We start from the raw sequence: 17,057 nt of genomic DNA on the forward strand, positions 1-17,057 counted from the left end.
GAGGGAGTCGTGACGAAGAGTCAAGAGTGAGTCTGCAGGACTCCTGAAAATTAGTCACAGTGACTCCGAAATGGTAAACGAAAAGAGTCTGCTTGACTACCTTGTGGCCCAGCAATGAGAGTCGTCCTGACTCTGTTTGGAAAAGAGTCTTGTGACTCTGTTAGACCGAGTCAAAAAAGGCTATGCAGGACTCTGTAAGGGAAGTCACCTCGACTCCTAATTTTCAAACGAAGAGAGTCTTCATGACTACTTTGCGAGTAGTAAAAGTAGTCACACAGACTCTCCGTTTGGCTATAGAGAGCCCGCTTGGCTACTTTGGCTACTACATGACCCCAGCCAAGTCGCCCTGACCTGCTGAAAGGGAATCCCGCGACCCCTGAGATAGAGCATGCAGGACTCTGCAGCACCGTCACCGACACTGAAAATCTGCAAAGAAAAGTCCAGTCGATTATTTTCCGACTCGAGCAAACAGAATCGCTTCAGAGTCGATAGGATAAAAAAATACCATACAGATACTATTATGACCCTATAAGGACAGCCATGCATACATGCAAGAAACATCAATGCAAAGTACCAAAACAACCATTTTATTGAAATAAAGCCCACAACCGTTTCAAATTATGCATTGGCTCAATGACTAGAAAAAAATTGACACAAAATAAAAATCACGAGTTTTTGTCTTAGACAACATACAATGGACTATAAGAAACGTGAGAAATACAAGATTCAAAATTATCACCTTAAAATTTGTGTCTCACATAACAAAAACTTGTTACATTGAACGGGACAAGCAACACTGAGTTCACATATACAAAACACAACCCTACAACAGTGATCAGCCATCAGCTGGTTGCTCACTAACTTTACAAAATGATAAGTGAATATGAAAACACAATTTTTTTAAAAACCACATTTATAAAAAAATGCTACAAGAAATAAAAATCACGAGTTTGTCTTAGACAACATATACATGACTAGAAGAAACGTGAAAAATACAAGATTCAAAATTATTACCTTAGACAACATTCGTGTCTCAAACAACAAATTGTAACATTGAACAGGACAAGAAACACTTGAGCTCACATATACAAAACACAACCCTACAACAGTAATCAGCCAACAGCTGCTGGCTCAACAACTTCACAAAATGTTAAGTGAATATGAAAACACAATTTTTCTTAAAACCACATTACATTATAACAAATACAAATATTTGAAAATGTCATTTTAGACAACTGAAGTGAAAAAATTCTAGAACAATACAACTGGCAAATTGAAAACAGGACAATAAAATACACAAAACAGAGTTCGGGAGTGTTATTGCTTAATAAAAATTTCATATTGAACACATTCATATTTCATGCATACAGCTAGGTTCGGCTTTATGATAAGACCACTTTGACCACTCATACGCAATGCAAATGAACATTAAAAAAAAGGGTGTCAAATAATTATTAATGGATGATTGTTATAATTTTCCTGAGAATATTTTGTTCATTTTAGAACACAGAAATTTACTCGGAGGCTATATGTTGCAACACCCACCACTTGATCTGCTGGCCCTGGACAGTGTATTTATTCCCTGGCTGTCCCTGCACGAGCTCTCAAGGTAGTGACTACCTTTGTCGCCGGCATTTAGGTGCTCAAGCATGCGCCCTTTCGCACCACCATCAATTCCTCCAAAACTGTAAAGGTCTGCTTTGCAGACTTCAAGTACTGCAGGTTGTATGCCCAGTACATGGCACATACAAGAGCGATTCCTGACGTGAAGTCAAAGACGTTAACGGATACATGTTCGCACACCACCTTAATTGAGTCGGACCACAGTGGGCTGCTCCCCGTGTACAGCAGAGTCGGTCGCGAGTATGCAGTATCTGGGTCCTGAAAAAAAAGACAAATAATGCTGAAATTTAGCTGCTGTAAAAAAGTTCTTTATGTGGACAGCCATCAATATGTATAAATTATTACTCTGACTGTCTTTAGTATGCCACGTGGACTGAAAACTAAAATACCTGCGATGATAAGTTACAGGGAAAGCTCAGTTATAGTACACCCCCCGGTTATGCGAAGACCCGCTTCTTATGATTAATCATTGGGGTCGCAGCAACCTGCCTTTAGAACCTACACATTAAATACGCCGGTTGTATAACGCACAAGTACACGCAGCTAGCTTCATGTGATGCATGACTCGCAACCTGACACCCTTATAGCGGTTCCGAGGCGCAACCCCTACACCAAATATGAATACTCAAGGTCGGGTCTAATCAGCCGGTTTTACTTTCGCCTGGACGGAACTGTACAAATTTCACGCCGGCTCCGTCTGGACGGAACGCTAAGCTCTCAGTTGTAATCCGTCTGGGAAGGATAACTCACAGCGCTCTGTTCCGTCTGGACGGAACTTTAGCACTTGTATATCGTTCCGTCTCGACGGAACGCTAGCCACAGCCTTTACTTTAACATTGCGCTATCTCCCGGCTTGTCTCTTTGTGGCACCACTTTTTTTCTACTCGTTTCTTTACTACCCCAGTATGCTCAAGGCATTATCTCAAGCAATCGCGACTGCAGCCGCTCGTGCCTGTTTTTCTGTTAGTTCACAATCGGTGAAGGGTGCTCAGAGCCACAAGGTCAATTTTTATTTTTCTGGATGAGCACAACAAACAAATGCTTCAAATGCCACTCACGCTTGGTGATAAGATCAAAATAACCGAAGAGACCGAAAAAACGCTGAGCTACCGCCGACCCTTCCGTCTACATTCGTTGCTTCTTTGTTCACGAATAACAGCAGGCAGTTCCATTTAGCAAATGTCCTGCTTCACCCATTGCATTGGCATTCTCGCACTTTTGCTATGTTCAGCTTTATCCCATGGCACACAGCTAACACAGCAAAACGTTTTTGGAGCGCAGATATTGTGGAAGTAAATTTTTTTTTCAAGAATAGGTGCTTAGGTCACGCACTCACAAATTACATGAGGACAAGTTACACAGTAAATACCATGTTGCGCCGAACCATTTACAAAGCGCTGTTGTCTGTTCATTTTCGACTTATCATGTCTGTATCTAGTCTGTGCTACTTCAAGATGTTAAAAAGCACTAGCAACTACCCCGCTGTGGATCTTCCCAAAGCTTGATTTTGCTGGCTGATATCTTAAACACACTGGTTCCTTCCCAGGGTCTGGAGTTCCCCTTAAGGCTTCTCTTTATGGTAAGTTACAAAATTGAGGTTATCAAGACACCAAAATTTTGAGTGCACTTTACCTTTAGGAAAGCAAAAAAGTACATGGTCAAGGATATTTCGCTACCGGTGGTCAAAGTAACCATAAACGTTAAGCCTAAACACGTCAGCCAGCCTTTCTAAAGAGCAACAATTTTTTCCCAGTTGCTCTCTCTTACATGTACAGCATTTCTTTTAGTTTAATATTGGGTACACCCTAATATTTTTAATGCCGAGGGCAACTCAAGCCAAGAGCCATTTTTTTTTGCCAATGTTGCCATCTAATTCGCAAATTAAGCTCACTGTTCTCACCAGTATCGTGAAGATGTCATCCTCTCTTTCCTTCACCAAATGGGGCAACCAAACGGTAGCGCTGACACCTTTTGCATCTGTAAAGAGAGCAAACTAAAGTTGTACAGCCGAACCCAACTGATGGAAACCATTTTCATCGATTTATCCAGTATGTCGAACTCCTTCCGCTAACAGTATAGTTGCAGTGAAAAATATAGCAAAAATTACGTCTATATCGAATAAAAATACAAGCGAAACCCGCTATATCGAACGGCAAATGACGCAGGAATGCGCCCCCCCCCCCCGCCGCGGTGGCTCAGTTGCTAAGGCGTTGCGCTGCTGAGCACGAGGTCGCGGGTTCGATTCCCGGTCGCGGCGGCCGCTTTTCTGATGGAGGGGAAAAGCAAAAACGCCCGTGTGTACGAGATTTCGGCGCACGTTAAAGATCCCCAGGTGATCAAAATTAATCCGGAGCCCTCCACTACGGCGCGCCTCATCGCCTGCGTTGCGTCGGCGCGTAAAGCCCTACAATCAAGGAATGCGCCCCCCCCCCCCCCAAGTTGGCTCTCGTCAAGGTGAAAGAGAAATACCGCCGGCCCATTTATCTCGGCCGCTCATCATCAGTTGGCGGCTCCTTACCTCCTTCTCGCTCTCCCTTCCTATCGTAACGCACCTGCGCCGTCTAAGGCGAGTTGTTGCACCCCCATGCAAAAATATGATCGTGGGCTGTCCACCAGGTTTTTTTCGTTCTTTGAGTTTGTACTGCTCGCGCTTTTTAGGCTTTTTTTCCGAAGTGTAGCTGTAATGGCTAGCGCTTGATTGATTGTAAGGTTTAACGTGCCGACGCAACGCAGGCGATGAGGCGCGCCGTAGTGGAGGGCTCCGGATTAATTTTGACCACCTGGGGATCTTTATCGTGCGCCGAAATCTCGTACACACGGGCGTTTTTGCTTTTCGCCTCCATCAGAAAAGCAACCGCCGCGGCCGGGAATCGAACCCGCGACCTCGTGCTCAGCAGCGCAACGCCTTAGCCACTGAGCCACCGCGGCGGGTGTGGTGGCTAGCGCTAGAAACGTTTATTTGACGGCTCAGCTAGCGCGAAGCGGCCGAATTTGCATTTCGCCGTGAAGTTGGCAATTATAAATCGAGCCAAAAGCGGTGTAGAGCTATAGTACTACAAAGGAATTGTCATCTAGTGCAAGATAACGCTGAGTGCACACATGGCGTGCACACAAATTTCCTTGCCTGCTTCCTTGTGCCAGATTTCCACGTACGTGTGCTCGTTAAGGAGGATATTCCCCGCTTTTTGCTCACGAATGTGGCCTTGAAAACGCTCCTGCGCCACCCTAACGCATAATAATAGTTCACTGCAAAGCCCACACAATGCTAATATACCTTTAGACCGGCGGCCTATGAACAAAACGCTTACGGTGTGCAAGCTGCAGCAGGATGGTGCGCAATTTCATGTTTATACAAAAAACAAAACATCTACGCGTTGCTGGAGCAGGCGAGACCAGGCTTGCGAGCAAAACATAGAAATGCTCTAGTAACGAGCACAGTCTCTGCGCAAGAATCAGTCACAGAAGTAGCATTAAAAGCGTTCTGCGCACCACCTATATTCCTCTAGCACCAGCCACTGTAAGCTTACCCACGCGGTATTCAGACATCATAACCTGAAAAAGCTGAAAAATAAAAGCCGCATTTCACTGTGCCTCGCCGTACCATTTAACCACAAAGCTACGCCAGCTTCCTCGAGGTCCGTGTGTGCGGGATTTCGGCGCACGTTAAGGATCCCCAGGTGGTCAAAATTAATCCGGAACCCTCCACTACAGCGTTCCTCATTGCCTGCGTTGCTTCGGTGCGTTAAACCCTTCAATAAATCAAGCTTCCTCGAGGTACCCGGCGTTTGCTTTGGTTGATGGCTACTGAAATGGAACAGTTGATACACTTTCAACCGTTATCAAAGGGAACTTATTTAACACTAGTTTACCTTCGCAAACATTATAGTGAGAGTGAGGGATGGGGAGGGGAGGAGGGCAGGCCCATTAGTGCTAGTAAAATCTGCGGAGCGGGCAGTACTGAGCATGGTTTGGGTGCGAAGCAGGTGTCGATCGTTATTTGCTCAAGTTACTGCACCCTACATGCAAAGCTATGTCGGCAATGTGACGCCAGCACACAGGGGGAGCAGGCACTCGTGTGAGCCGAGCACACAGTGGCCGTAGATACCCTTATACTATCTCGCGCCGGATCACTAACAATTGTTGTCAGCGCTCTTGCGGCATGGCGACAAAGCAAACATGCGAGCGAGCAGACAGCAACATATCGCAGTGGGACACGCAGCCTCGCTCCCGATATCTCAACAACGCATGTCCGTGCGTTTTCCTCGGCCGCTGCCAGGAGACGGCACCGGGATCTTCGGCTGTGCGCACCGCGGTTCGTATTTGAATTGCCCATGACTGTACGCGCAAAATTATATTCTACCAATACATACGCGTCCCGCATTTGTACGAAGTGACTGCTGCTTGGCGCCGAAATAAGCCGCTGTCGAGCACCTACTCGTTTCTTTTCATGTTGACATTTCGCCCCTCTGTCAGCCTGAGCCAAATTCATCAAAGCGCACTCAGCATTCCGTGTTCAGGGTCAAATAAAAGCGCCAGAGGAAGTGAAACAAACTTTCACTGCGCCTTGGCCGTGGAGCGGCCATCGTGTTCAAGGTCGCCGTTTCGTCGGCGGCGAGCCATCGGCGGCGGCTCGCGCCAACGGTCATGCTGCCCTGTTCGCATACTGAGGCCGTCGAAAAACCTGCCACTCACGCAGAAATGAGGTTGGACGTTTCTGCCACGACTGTCCGCATAGTATTCAAGCAGCATATCTTACACAATTGAGCGTTATTCGCAAAGTGCACGAAGTTTTTTCACGAGGGAAAATCTCTCGCCGCGGTGAATACTTCACTTACCTCTATCAGATGCAGTTGCTGTGTTGCCGCAGCTCCGTCCGTATATCTTCCCTTATCATGGACGCTGTCCTCACGTGGAGCACGGCAAAAGCACTGTAAAATTGTCGCGACACTGACCAGCGAAACCACGTAGTTACGAAAACCGCCCTAACGGCCACAACACAAAGAACGCCTCGCCGGCGGAGCGCGCAGGCAGTTCAAAAGCTTCCACTCCGGCTGCTCGCCTGCTCGCGGGAAACGCCTGACGTCACACCTGCGGCGACCAATCAGAGCGGCATCTCTTTTTTTTTGTTTTCTATGCTCCTCGACTAGGTTCCCCTCTCCCGCCAAGTTGCGCCCCGTACCGAGTCGAAAGAGAGTCGCCAAAATTATGACTCTGATCGGTGACTCTGTTCTGACTCACCAAGCGTTAAAGGTAGTCGCGGCGCCGGGGACTCTCTTTTGACCACCTTTTTTCTTAGAGTGCATAAAGGCAAGAAATCATAAAGTTTGGCTTTCACTCATTCATTCATTCATTCATTCATTCATTCATTCATTCATTTATTTATAAGGCAGCACGAGTTCTGGTTACCCGTGCGCTTGATGAGACCTTTTCCCGTCAAGCAGCTTACTTTTCTTTTCCACGGGCTCCCTCTTTATCAGGTGGTCCCTGACCACTACCGCCTCTCCCGCAACAGGCTACCTTCGGCTCATCCATCCCTCCCAACTACGGGGGAATGGCTCTGGCTCCTCTTCAAGCTCAATCACTTCCCAAAGAAGACCTGTTTTACCACATTACCCATGTGCGCATCCCTCCCCCACTGTCCACACTGTCGCGGTTAATCCCCAGTGCAACTTCCCATGTTAGGCTGCCTTTGTTACTGCCCCCTCTACACAACGCTCCCTTGATGAAATGCTCTTGGCCGCTCGGAGAAAGACTCAAGTGCCCTCAAGCCACCGAGGCACCAGCGGTATTGGCGTTCCTTCATACCGGCATGGCGGCCCCCTTGGCCTGTGGTAGCAACAAATGCTTATCTCTCTCTCAATATGGCGTCGAGAACATCTCTGTCACCTCTGCTTTTCGAAGTGCCAGCGCTTGCACACCCATTGCAAGTTGCCATAAGAAGCAGTGAAGTGGCGCTGCCATGAAAGGCAACGTGTGCTACCACGGATACATTTCGCAACACCAATTTGGCCTAAGGGGTGATTTGATGCGGAGCATGCTTACACAGATGATAGTACCCATATATCGACTTGAAAGCACGGAGTAACCTTCAGTGCCACTTTCTATACTAGAACGTGCGCATTCGCAATCAAATCTTTTGTTTTCTGAATTATGCACACGCTGGCATCCAAGATGTTGAAACGCTTGTCAAAGAGTTGCACTTTGCCAACCGGATTTTTTTGCAGCAAATCGTTAAGAGGTGGGGAGGGTGCTGCAATTGCTGAGATGAGCGTGCGCGCTCACATGGGCTGCGCCTTCTGCACGGGATTTCGCGGAGATTTCAACCGTGTTTTACCAAAAATATTTCACCAGTGGATCGGTGAACTCTAGATGATTCGACGGATACTTGATTTTGATATCGGCCACTATTTTTGGCGGTGTTTTTGAACTTTTTGTGCTCCGATCAAGCAACAGCCACGCTATGCCTAGACGTGTGCGCATAACGCGCCAGGCCTAGCCACCGCAACAGCTGCACGCCGCCAACGGACGGGGTTCCAAGTATGCAGACTCCTTCCAGCGAAGCTTCATGAGACGACACATGTAACTCAAGGATTAACGTGCAAGTGATGGGTGAAGGCATTTCCTCGGAGGAAGTTACGAAGAAGTCGGCTCGAAAACCACCTGTGCGCGGCGTTCAAGGCCCCCACCACCACGGGATTGACTTTGGCGCACGACATCGATGCAAGAGCGAACACTCTCGGCACCAGAAAGCAAGTTACCAATCTGAAGAATGCCAAAGGAAAGGTTATAAACGCGCGACGCTAGCACAAGCTACAGAAGCAGGAAATCAAGACCATCAAGTGGAACTCCACGTCGGCCAACCTGTCGAGCGACCCCATGGTCGGTGAAATTCACCTCCCGGGGCCGGACAGAACACGGGTCAGTAAGGGTCAATTGGAATAGACCGACTGGGAAGACTTCTGAATGAAACGAGGTCAAACAACAGTATTCAGAATATACAATCACAAGCATCGAAGCGCAAACCCGCTCGCGTGCCTCAGACGCCGTGGCGTGAACCTAGACAATTGAAACCGAGGTCGAAATAGACAAGATAAACAGCCACCTGGCGCAACTGACGTTGTCGAAGAAGTGGATCCTCGCGAGATGGTAGCCTCGAAATAAAAAATCGGAGCCTCGAAATAAAAAGCGGATATCAACCGCGATATCGAGATAGAGACTCATCCTGAGACTCAGAAAGAAAAGGGCTGAGCTCAACCACGACATCGAAGGACACTGCCTCGCGATCAACCATCAGCCATAGGAAGAGCTCTGCAATGCAGCATACGGTCCACTACGCAACGGGAAAGCGTGGAGCCTGCTCAAGTTCCTTTGAACAAAACGAAGACCATTGTCCCACCAAAGTGACTGCCTCGCGAACGTACGCAAAGATGTACAGAAGCAGGGGCAGATGCCGTGGCCGCCTGTTTACGAGGGAATTATCTGCCGTAAATTTCGACCGTGCAATACGTTCCGTCTGCGGGTGATCCGAACGAATAATTAGATAAGAACTTCAGCGTAGAAGAGATCAAGAAGGGACTGCACATCCTCAAGAGCAGATGGGCGCCGGGCCGCGACCGGGTTTCAAATCGCACCCTTAATAATCTCGGCGACCAATCCGTGGAACAGTTGAAGGAATATATCAACGACTGCTGGCCGCGCGGACGCATTACGCAACAGCAAAAATTGCGGAAGCAATCCTAACCCTAAAACCCGTAAAAGCGCAGAGGCTCGACAATCTTCTTCATATCGCTAACGGCGTGCGTCGTAAAGATTATGGAGCACACACTGCGCAATAACTGGCAAGCCCGCTCAGAGCAGAAATGGGTATACCCAGCATCAATCACTGGATTCCACTACACCTATACAACTGAAGTACCAGCTGCTCCACGGGAAGACTTGAGGCACTGAAGCAATTCTCGGCATCTACTTCGACATCATGATCGATTGAATAGCGCACTCGGCGATCTTACAACAGATATCACTACGAAACCTCGGCTTACGCATGTACAACTACATGAATGACGTCTTAGTGGATAGACAAGCCGTGTTAGTGGCAGGAGACGTCCATCTAGAAGAACAGACGCTGGAAAGCACCGGAATCCACAGGGCTTAGTCATCACGCCCATGCTCTTCAACGTTGTCATGATCGGGCTAGCTGGAAGACATCCAGCAGAACATATATGCCGACTATGTTACCGCCTAGGTGCACGAAGGCAGCGACCGTCACACCGACACGACGCTGTAGCTAGCAATCGACACAATAGAGGAACACCTTGTGGGTACGGGGTTACGATGCTCGCATAAAAAGTTGGAACTCCTACTCTATCACCTCACTCAAAGGCGCAGACCACCCCGGGGGCAGAGGGAAGGCATCACAGATAAGGAGAGATTGCGAACAGATGGGACTATGTACGAGCAATGGAGCAACCATCCCGATAAACTAGAGAAAAACGGGCTCGGCAGGATAACCAAGGCTGATGGAGTCAACAATAAAGCGATTACTCTACAAACGCACAAGGTGACTAACACCACGAGACCTTTCAAGAGGGTCACCAGCAAAAGATGCCGGATGAGAGAAGAGGACCTCACATGACTCATTCACTCTTACGTCATTTGCCGCATTGGGTACTTCGGGGCATTTTACAACTGGTACAAGGGAGAAGAAACCAATGGCAATGTCCCCATCGGCAGGGTGTACTAGATAGCACTAGGTCTGCCGGAGTACACCAGTACACAACGCGTTCTACAGATCAGGCTTCACATGACGTCAGCGAAATCGCCAAATGCGCTGTGGTCCTCCGAAGTAGAAAGGCGAGCAGCGTGCACGAGAGCGGTAAGCCACATGCTAAAAATACTCAGCGTTCACTACCACGCACAGCAGAGCAAGGAAGTCCCCATTCAGGACAAGATCACGTAAACGAGATCCCACAGGCAGGCAGACACGCAGAGACGCAGGATCAGAGAGGCAGACAAAGAGTCGATCAGATGCTACAGTGCGTACACCCGAAATACAGGCGGGGAAGAAGAATGGCCAAAGCCAGAGCTCTCCTCCACACCCACAGAAACGATGCGGTACAGGGTTCGTTGACTCCGCGAATTGCGCAGAACGCTCGTCATTCGGAGTAGTGATCGTAGATCCGAGAGGCAAAACGATAATTTCGGCAATTGCAGCGTGCCAGCGCGCAGAAGGAGCGGAGGAAGTGGCACTCGCCCTCACAGATCCGACATGCACGACCATTCTCTTCGGCTTGAGACGAGCGGTCAGAAATTTAGCCAAAGGAAGGACCTCACCCCGAGCGGCCCGCGTCCTACGCAATCGCCACGTCCAGCGGTAGCTAGAATTTCAAATGAGGATTCAGGGGTCCTGGTGCACGTGGGAGAAGTATCGAAGGCACATCGCAACCGAAACAACACGGCACATGTCAAGCCGCGCGAGCTCGCGAATCATGTCGGCGAGCGTCGTCCGCTGGAAAGCACCAGACTGCTTGGCGAGAAACAACGCAATTACCAATGCCCTCTGCCTGGCCCACTGGACCCACCGTCCGCTGAGCGACAAGCTGCACAGGGAGAAGGCGGTGGCCCTCAAACAACTGGGAACCCGAACGTAGCCAAATCCGGCAAAATATCACAGACTGTTTCCTTGCACAGCCCCAGCCACTGCGACAAACTCTGGGCCGTCCAGAACACCCTGATGGGGCGGAGCAGAAGGCCTGGAGATCCCGGTGCAAGAAATCTAAGGCCCGGTCTTCCAGAGCTCTGCATGACCATCAATAATATTTTCACCAACCAAAGCGTTGAGAGGATTCTGCCTTCACTGAAGCGGGAAATTTTGCCGAAAGTGGAACGCGTACTTGGCACGCACCTCTTGCTGCGCTTTCAGCACCGTAAGGAAGTTTTCAAAATTTTCCCCCTGTTTTCCTCTATTTGGAGAATATTTTTTCGCGTGCCTGTTTTGCACTCAGACTGCAAATCATTTCGCTTAATTTTATGGGTCCTTCCTTTTGCAGCGCGCGCGAATATTTCGAAAGACCGTAGTCCTTTTCTTTGTATTTATGAACAACATTGTTTCCTTTCACCTGCAGCTATGGCGTAATGGGATGCGTAAAAATGGTAAAACCCTCAGATAGTGCAAGGACACACTAAAAGCGAAACACGTGGGCCCAAGCTCTTCTTGCGAAATCGCCATAGAGCGGGTGTCTTTTATTCTAGAATCGTGTTTACGCCGTTTTCTTTTCTGGCTCGTCTCCTCTACTGAGTAGCAAAGCTCCCACAAAACATGCGACAAGAAAGCGCGAAGTATTCTCTCCGAACGATACCTGAAAAAGCGGCGTGTGCCACGTAACTTTGATTACGTCAGCGCGGTTAATGACTCCGGCCCCTCTCGTTCGCCACTTGAGCATACAGCTTCGGTTAGCGTGCATTTAGAGATCATAGCCTTTAGTGGGCTACCTGAACCAGGAAAGTTCGGTCTGCCTGTATGTCTGTCTGTATGTCTGCCTGTGACTCGATTCAGCCAACCCGGCCAAAGTGAAACGAAGTCTGCGGAATAGTCTTCTATAGTCACAGCCAAATCTAAGCGACTAAGCCCAGTGAAGTGTTAAAACTTGTCAACATTGTTAAACAAGAATGTTGCATTACGCAAATACCGTAATTACCCGATTCTAACGCGCACCTTTTTTCCGGAAAAATAGGCCAAAAAATCGCATGCGCGTTAGAATCAGATACGAAACTAAAACTGCCGAAACAGCGAAAATTTCGTCCCACCCATCACCATCGCCATCTCAAGTGGGCGCCAAAGCATTTAGAAACATTGAGGAAGACTTCCTCTATGTTTAGCAACAATTTTTTGAAAGGAGTAAGCATAAGCGCCTATGGTTTTCTATCGGCGTTTACACAAATCGTCAAATCGTTCAACTTGCACACTTGATAACAGCAATGGCAGCAGCGGCTCTCACGCGTTCAAAACGAGCGGTCGGCTGAAGCGTGCGGCTCTGGAGAAGCTCGCGGGATGGGCGTGTGAGGCGTGGGCCACGATCCCATCGACCATGGTTGAACGTTCGTTCAGCAGTGTGGCATCGCGAACGCTCTTGGCGGCACAGAGGACGAGATTTTGTGGTCAGCGGAGAGCGACGAGGAGTGAGATGAGTGAGATTACTTCAGGAAATAATTCGCCCATTTCTCCCGCATTCGTTTGTCTGGGTTATAAAGTTCCGTGCGCGTTACAATCGGAGGTGCAAGGTTTTTTGTTTTTTTTTTCCAGGAAAATCGGGTGCGCGTTGGAATCGGAGGCGCGTTAGAATCGGGTAAGTACGGTACAAGAAAAAAATTAATACATAAGTGATATTTACAGTGTTTTTTTGTAAAAGAATTCAAAGAGGCTTGATTTTTGCGAAATGAAATACTATATCCACTGCAGAAAAAGAAATTCACTCAGTCGCCTGCTGTCGCCCGCGCCACTATATCTTCTGCCAGCATTTTAAGAAATCAAGCGGCAACAGTTACGAAAGGTTCCACTAGATAGGTTCCCCGTTCCTCTTTGAAAGCACGTGGGCTGAAGCAACGTGGTTCTATAAACGTTCAAGTAGGGCACGTCGATTCACCCGCGTCTCCGGAGTACGGGAGCGCTGGAATCGAGGCACCCGGCCTGGAGCAGTGGAACGCGGTAAATTTAAATTGACTTGAGGAAACCTTAAGCGTGTTTACTTTGGGAGGAGCGCCACGGAATAGGAACAGCATGAGAGCTGAGGGGTAAGCGAAGGAAGGCATTTACTTGGCAAATGTCGACAAATACTAGCGTCTTTTGTCGACATTTCCAACGAAAGGCGCAAATACGCGGCCACTTTTCTTTTTGTATCGCTTGCGTTGAACGTCCACTGCAGCAACCGGGCGCCCCTCGACCCAACAGGTTCAGTCAGCATTTCTCGTTTATTCTGTTTTTGTTGGATTTAACACCGTACGCATCAGCCTAGTTGAGAATATATTTTTTATTTTGATTCTCCTGCTATGCTTCCTCTTTTCGACGCGATTTTAAACAAGAAAGCGAATATTTACCGAAGTTTTCTTTTTGCGATATTTGGGGCCTCTCGCGACTGCCGGAGGCAAAGCCGTCTTTCTTTTTTAGTGTTTTAAAGCCACATAGATGACGCTATTTTTCATCAGCAACAACGAAGAAACAGAGCAGCTTGAAAAGCGTGGGTGACCAAAGCTACCCAATCCCCACGTGACTAGGCAGAGAATGCGGCACATTTAAACATGCCGTTTCAGGTAAGGGGCGATGATGTGCAGAAATAGCTCCCGAATGCGGCCACTAGCACCTCCACTGGCCTGCCGCCACATTTTGAGGGGAATAGAAATAGTACTTATGGCCGCGATTTTCCCAATTTTAGGATCCAGGCATTGGGTGACTTAAGCCTTAACATTGTGTCTTCCCAAAAAAATATTTGTGAACGTGCCTTTTTTGGAAATGTCCACACGGTACAGACAATATTATGTGAACAATTTATTCTCGTGTAATAAATATCAAAAACAAATCCCCAATGAGTGAGTAGGGTTCATTTTCGTTATTTAAAAAAATACGCAATTTTCAACCGCGTATACGGCAATCATCACTTACGTCAGCCAGAATAAATATGGCGTCGAGTATTAAATTCGCATACTTGTTTGCCTGAAAATAGATATAGAAAGAAAAATCATTTCTGTGACTGTTCATGTTAAGTTTAAAATTGCGGATAATTACAGTTTCAACAATGAACCAGTAAAGCGAATTCCCTGGGTGTTTGCGATGCTTAGAACACGTTCAATGCTACGTTGACTGCCAGCCTCAGTTTGGACTGCGTGGCATTCGCGGAGCACCATTCGCTTCCCGCAGCTATACGTATAACTTCCATCAGACGCTTGATGTAGTTAGTCGCACGCATCAAGGCCAGGGTGGCCAGAACAGGGGTAGTGCACCTGATGGGCCAACAGGTACGCTAACGGCGTCGCGCCTCCCGCCTTCAATTTAAGTGCAAGAAATATTGAGCTTCCTCCGTCAGTGTCCGTGTAGTGCACAAGCTGATCATACGGAAACTATAGATCCTGTGAGGCGATGTGCGCACGAATAAACGCCATTGAACGCAACACCTAACCCCTGTAGCCTGCGAAACGACGTACCACACACTAGGGTTTCCGGTTCCGCTTATTTTAAGCGGACTTCAATATATTTTTTCACCCAGTCGCCTCGAGATTTTTAACACGAAAGTGTTTTAGGCCGGGCTACTGCATGACCTCACCGACGTAATATCCGCCACGGAAATGAAGTCGCCCGAAAAATATCTTATGTCCGGGCGGCGCTAGGTTTCGAACCTGGCCGCAACGGTAGGTGTGAGGCGCTATGCCAACTGGGCTATCAACTCAAGGCTACGTAGCTCTACGAACACGCATTATATCCATTCCTATTGCATTCTCCATTCAGATGGTGCTGCTGTCTATGAGACGTGAGGCGAAGTACTGCGTCATGACGCTAATAAGCGCTGATAGTTGGCGCCACGATAGGTTTATCCGCCGCGTATGCTGCCGGTGTAACGGCCCCGTGCACGGTGGAGCAACGTGGCTCCACAGTGCACGGTGGACCGTGCACCGTGCACCTCTACCGTGGCTCCGTGTAAGACAACTATTGCATTAAGATGGAAAGGCAATGACGCCGCCTGTCGAACGTCGCTCTCCTGACTGCTTTGGTACGACGAGAGAAACGCGAGTGTGGAGGGGAATGCGTTCCCGCATTCACGCGCCATGCTGCGAAATGTGACTCTAGCGGTCCACAAGCTGAGCTTGTCGCAACGCAAGCGTCTGCCGTACACGCCACGGAGCAGGACCGAAGTGGTCCCACCTATGCCGAAGCGACCCGCCAGCAGCAGGTCGCTCCCCAAGCACACCCACAAGACTGGAGTCGACCCGTAAATCATGCTCTTTTCGCTGCAGCTGGCCGTGACGTTACCAAAGAATTCGCTGACAACCCGTTCGGTTTCGTTCGTACGGTTTGCGAGCGCCTAGAGTTTCAATCGGATTTACGCAATGCTCCAGCGCATGTAACCCTGTGTCTAATGCTGATTCATGTAACGGTGCCATACCGACGTACAAATTTATGTAGATGCAAAAGAAATATTTAACTGTCGTGTAAAGATACATATTTCACTTTTGTATTTTAGCGGTTGAGGGATCAACCACATTTTTTCGGCCACTTGTCGCGGTTTTGTGCTTTTCTGCGTTTTTCGTAAAAAATATCCTTATAGTTGCCGCGACGTTCACTAGCACGTTTCTCTCCGAATTCTCGAAGAACATGCTGCCTATAAGCGGTTGATTTCACGGATCCATTTGGTGAAGCGGTGAAAGCGACATAGCAGGGTTCTTTCTGTCGTTCTCGGCCATACGGCCTTTTTGCCGTTTTTTTTATTCCGATACTATACCCGTTTGCATAAATACTATGTTACTAGTATAGGTTAACTCCCGTTTCGCGAAGAAACGCAAGGAGTAAGTGGTGGTGGGTTCCCCATATCCTCCGATGAAAGTCAGGCGGTCTGCCAGGGTAGAGGCCTGTGCCTCAAAGGTGTCGTGTTCTGGTCGCTTGCAATGAAGGGCACATCCACAGAAAATGTTCTTTGTCCGCATCTTCGGCAGGAGCCGTGAAAAAGGGTCAGTTCTGTGGGAACCGGGCATGGTAGCGTTGTGGCCACTCCCGGGTAACAGCGGGACAGAGGGCTAACCAACACGAAATCTTCGCAGCAAGACCTTATACCTGCGAGCGACTCTCCTAGGGAGGTCTGTTCACACGGTGGAATTAGAGCTCGTGTGGGGCGACCAAGAGCTTCTTTCCTTTGGAGGAACTGTTCTGGGGCATCTATTGGCAGTGAGGGAAATGCAGTGTGGCAGGCATCATCCGCTGTAATGTGAGCGGGGAGCGTACTTCGTCTGACCCAGGGGAGCCGCAGAGGGCGTGCGTATATATCCTGTATATCATGAATGCCCCTCGAGATAGCTGAGTTGTTATTTAGTCGCCTACATGGATGACGCCTACATGGATGACTCGCCTACATGGATGACATCTTGTTCCCAACGACAACTGTAGGCGAGGGACTCGAGCACCTGCGAAAGATTTTGGAGCCTCTATGAAGAGCGGGAGTGACGCTACGATTGGGTAAGTGCTTCGGCGACCGAGTCGACCACCTTGGCTGTGTCATTTCTGCGGAAGGGGAGCAAACAGGAACTCTCAAACTTCAATGTGTAGCTGAATTTCCGAAACCGACAAATGTGCACAAGGTCCGCCGATTCCTGGGACTCGCAAGCTACGTCCGACGATTTATCAAGGGGTTCGCCACCAATGCTAAGCCTTTGACGAACTGACTTCCAAGGACGAAACC

The 17,057-nt window shown here is 48.5% G+C and overlaps 1 long non-coding RNA gene across 1 annotated transcript; it reads right to left on the reverse strand.

The window, feature by feature from the left end:
- Nucleotides 1-611: 611 nt before the first annotated feature.
- LOC144174985 (uncharacterized) lies at nucleotides 612-6,731 on the reverse strand. Its single transcript, XR_013323572.1, has 3 exons — nucleotides 6,459-6,731; nucleotides 3,524-3,600; nucleotides 612-1,881 (listed from the first exon to the last, which is right to left on the reverse strand). It is a non-coding gene; the product is annotated as an uncharacterized LOC144174985 (long non-coding RNA).
- Between the last annotated feature and the right edge of the window lie 10,326 nt (nucleotides 6,732-17,057).

This window comes from Haemaphysalis longicornis, unplaced genomic scaffold, assembly GCF_048455015.1.
Source record: "Haemaphysalis longicornis isolate Haplotype H1 unplaced genomic scaffold, Haemaphysalis longicornis Haplotype H1 scaffold_3, whole genome shotgun sequence".
In the NCBI taxonomy this organism is placed as follows: Eukaryota; Metazoa; Arthropoda; class Arachnida; order Ixodida; family Ixodidae; genus Haemaphysalis; species Haemaphysalis longicornis.